Source organism: Mytilus trossulus, unplaced genomic scaffold (assembly GCF_036588685.1).
Source record: "Mytilus trossulus isolate FHL-02 unplaced genomic scaffold, PNRI_Mtr1.1.1.hap1 h1tg000165l__unscaffolded, whole genome shotgun sequence".
In the NCBI taxonomy this organism is placed as follows: Eukaryota; Metazoa; Mollusca; class Bivalvia; order Mytilida; family Mytilidae; genus Mytilus; species Mytilus trossulus.
The window spans coordinates 52,501-57,500 of record NW_026963306.1 but is presented as its reverse complement, the minus strand read 5'-3'; positions in this window follow the sequence as shown (position 1 = coordinate 57,500).

The window sequence follows — 5,000 nt, the reverse complement described above, 5'->3', positions numbered from 1 at the left end:
GAAATAACTGATGAGGAACTGGCTCGTAATATGGGGAAAAAAAGAAGGCGTCGTTTAGTTAATAGCCCCAACCTCACCCCTGAGGATATTAAGAAGATGAAGTCTAATCCTAAGTCCAAACTCCCCCTCAAACAACCAAGTTCAAGTTCATAGGTACACACCTTTATTGTTTATTTTTCTTGTTGATGGTAAATATTGTTAGCATAAATGCTAATGGTCTCAGAGATGTAACAAAGTTTCAGAATTTTACAAAATATTGTATAGAAAATTATTTTGATATTGTTGGTATACAAGAAACCTTTTGGGATGATGGTATTATTCCAAATATTGAAAAATTTTGGGAAGGAAAAATATATTTTTGTAATGGTGTAAACCTGAGACAAGGTGTTGCTTTTTTAATAAGCAAAAGAGTACAAAATCAAGTGTCGGAAGTTCAAAGTTTTGACGGTAGATGTATCCATATTTCCTTTAAACAGGATGATAAAACTATTGATATAATTAATTGCTATGTTCCAAACATAATGCAAGAAAAAAATACTTTTTTTGAGAGACTTACTTCTAAAATGCCGAATTCGGAAAATATTATTTTACTAGGTGATATGAATACATCTCTGTCAAATCTTGATCGTTGTGGTAAAACAGTACACACACAAGATAAAGCATACAAAAAACTCACAAACATTTGTGACATGTCTAACTTGTATGATGTATGGCGAGCCAGAAATCAAAATGCACGAACCTTCTCTTGGCGTCGTATCGTTCAAAATGTCCTAATACAAAGTAGAATTGACCACATTTTCATTCCGAAAGCATATTCACAATTCGTCAAAAACGTGTATTATAAACATAATACATTCAGTGACCACTCTTTTGTTAATCTAAATATAGATTTTACTGAAATTGAGAGAGGCCCAGGGTTATGGATATTTAATAATTTGTTATTACACGACGAGGATTATGTTCAAAAAATTTCACGACTAATTGAAAAAGAAAAAAGCTGTAGACTTTTTGATGATGAGCCGCTTATTTGGTATGATAATTTAAAATTTAAAATTAAACAATTATCAAAATCATATGCGCAAAATAAATCGCGTATTGAAAAGTCAGAATATTTTAAGCTTCAAAATGAATATGAAAAACTATCGTCTATGGCAGTAAATAATGTAAATTTTGATGTAAATAAGTTCGAAGAAATGAAACTAAAACTTAAAGCATATGAAGATAAAATTTGTAAAGGTGCAATATTGCGCTCAAAGGCTCAATGGGCCATAGACGGTGATAAAAGTTCTAAATATTTTTTGCAACTTGAAAAATATAAACAAAATAGTAACGCTGTAAAAGAATTAAAAACGACAGAGGGCAAAATTTTAAAAACTACAGATGAAATTTTAGAAGAAGTACATAAATTTTATAAAGAGTTATACTCTAGTACAGTAATAGATAAAGATAAAGCAAAAGAAATTTTGGAATTTATTTCTGAAAAAGTTTCTGATGAAGACAGTGAAAATTTAGAAACCGATTTAACTCTGCATGAAATTAAATCGTCATTATTTGGCATGTCAAAAAATAAATCACCAGGTCCTGATGGACTAACAGTTGAGTTCTTTTGTAAATTTTTTCATTTGTTTGGTGAGATTTTTCTTAAAATTTTTAAAGTTATAGAAGAAGAACATATATTAACAAGATCCATGCGGCATGGTATAATAAACTTAGTTTATAAAAACAAAGGGGATAAAAATTCATTGAAAAATTTTAGACCGATATCTTTGCTTTGTGTAGACTACAAAATAATTGCTAGAATAATGTCTAATAGATTAAAATTTGTTCTGCCGAAACTAGTGTCTAGTTTTCAAACATGTTGCATATTAGGCCGTGACATTGCAGACACTACATCAAGTATAAGAGATTTAATTGAAATAATTGAAAATGATGATTTAGAAGCCTATCTTATAAAAGTTGATCAGGAAAAAGCTTTTGATAAGGTTGACCATGACTATCTGTTTCTAGTTTTAGAAAAATTTGGTTTTGGTCCTAAATTTATGCAGTGGATTAAAATATTCTATAACAATGTAAACAGCAGTGTAAAATGTAATGGTTTCCTTACAAAGTATGTTAAACTTAATAATTCAATAAAACAAGGGTGTCCAGTTTCTGCTCTCCTCTATGTATTGGTGGCAGAACCATTAGGTCAAGCTATAATTAAAAATAAAAATATCCAGAGTGTAAATATCCCAAAGTCAACTGTAAATGCTAAAATATTTCAACACGCAGATGACACAAATATTTTTACTTCAAATAAAGAATCTGTAAATGAAACTTTCAAAGTTCTAAATTTGTACAGTGAAGCTTCTGGAGCTAAAATTAATAGACAAAAATCTGAAATTATGAGTTTAGGTTCTGGCAATATAACTGATTCAGAGTTAAATAAACTAAAAATACAAAAATGTGAAAATGTAACAAAAGTGTTAGGCATATATGTTGGAAAAGATAAAGAGTTATGTGAAATTCTAAACTGGAAAGATAAAATAAAAAAGATAAAAACAATTTTATTCTTTTGGAATAAAAGAGATTTAACTTTACCAGGTCGAGCTACAGTTTTAACTTCCCTTATAATGTCGAGGTTATACTATACTGTAACTGTATGTCCATTGCCAGAAAAAGTTAAAAATGAAATCCGTCTAATTGTTATAAAGTTTCTTTGGCAAAATAAATCACATTTAGTAAAATATCAAAGTGTAGTAGGTACAAAACTTGAAGGTGGATTAAATATTCCTGATATCTTTCTAAAAATGCAAGCCTTCAGACTAAAATTTCTAAAAAAATATTTGGATCCTGAATGTCAATCAATCTGGAAAGGTGCGTTTGATTATTTTATCACTAAAATCGATAATATGGATTTAAAACAAGATATTGTGTATACGCATTTAAATTCAAAACAGATTAAACACTTACCACTTTATTATCAAGAAATGATAAACGCATATTATAAAATAAAAGCTGATTTCAAAATCGAATTTCAAGTGCAACATGTATATAATAATCCGCTGTTTTGTAATCCAAATATAACATGCAACGGTAAAATGCTTCTGTTTGAAACATTCATTCAAACAGGCTTGATACGGATAAAAGACATTTGCTATGAATTTATGCCGGGTTTCTTCACATCAAATTCAATAGATGAAATAATAAAACAAAAATTTCCTGATGAAAAAACAGAACAAATAAAAACAGCTTTCGAAAAAATCATACGATGTATTCCTGAAGAGTGGAAAGAACTATTAAAATCCGAAAATCCTCTGAATGTTGAAAGTGCTCCGATTGTTAAAATTTGTTTAGATAATGACAGAGAAATTAATTTTAGAAGTGCTGTGACGAAATTATTTTACAGCCTTCTTCTGTCAAAATTTTTTGAAACGCCCTCTGCTGAAAAGCATTGGGAGGAGCAATACCCGCCTCTCAATTTCAAAAGTCTTTATTTGGTTGTCAATCAGAGTTGTTTACCTCCTGATTGTCATTGTTTAAATTATAGGATTGTCCATCGAGCTATTTTTACACTTGAAAAGTTGGTCAGAATAGGTCAGGCAGATACAGGTACATGCAAAGCGTGCGGCCTAGGTATAGAAAATCTTGGTCACCTGTTTGTACATTGTCAAAAGATTCAACCACTTCATGATTACCTGAAAGACATATTACACAACATATTTATCAATTACCCATCTGATATGGTTAATTCCATTGATTATGAACAGTTATTTTTACTTGGGTTTTTAAAACGTTCACAAGATATTAATACATATTTTCTAAACTTTTTCCTTAGTGTAGCCCGAGTTTGCATATTCAAAACACGGAATTTAAAAGTTTTTCATGACAAAGAAATTGATGCACTACGTTTTTTCAAATACACAATACGAAAATACATTGAATACGCATACATGTATTATAAAATGACACAACAAAGACAATTATTCTACAAATATTTTTTACACAAAAACACTTTATTAGATATTCAGAACGACAACATAGTTTTGTTTGTCTAGACAGTAACTTCCATTTGATTGGTTGTTAGAACAATAGATCACATTCCAACGTAAAATTATCGATCGCACTTAGGTGTGTTCGACTTTTGAAAATATTTTGGAGTTGTCTCGCTTTCAATATAGAATTTGTCCACCGTCTATTCATATAGACTTTTTTTTGGAAAAATGAATCGCAATTAAAAAAAAATAGAGACATATATGCTGTATATATTTCTTTTAACTTTTAAAACATGTATCATCTAGATGTATTTTATTTTTTACTAATGTAGGAGGATAACTACTAACAACTCTGTATATAGAAAAATTCTCACCAAAGAGGGATGTCTCAATGGTGACAGTATGTAAATATGTAATAAAAATTTTATTAATGATAAAAAGCACTCTGGACTTTGAATCCAGCGATCCGAGTTCAAATCTCGGTGGAACCTGACTTACTTTTTAGTCGTTGTGACTCACATTTCTTTTATAAACAACTTTATGTAGTCTTCATTATTGTCTTGGCAGTTTGTCTATTTTCTGCGTCACGTTAATAAATTGGGTTTAGTTTGCCTTATTTTCTCATTTATTTCATATATTAGACATTGTTTCTCAACATTTACATACTTGAAATATCCACGTATATGGTGAAATTGCACTGTCAGTGGTATATCAATGTAATAGATAAGTACATGAAACTTAATCATGTTAAGCTATCCGTCTCTTTTCCTATTTCGCCATGGCGAATTATAGCTCCATCACTGAACAAGTTTCCAATGTTTATTGAACTTTCTGATTAAGTTTGTAAAAATATTACTTATACGGCAGAAAAAGCTTAGGTTCCACCGAGATTTGAACTCAGATCGCTGGATTCAGAGTCCAGAGTGCTAACCAATACACCATGGAACCTGTTAACAAAACTATAGAAATGTATGTACTTAACAGTGATCAACTCAAAATCCTGCCAAAAATTTTCTTCGGAATTTT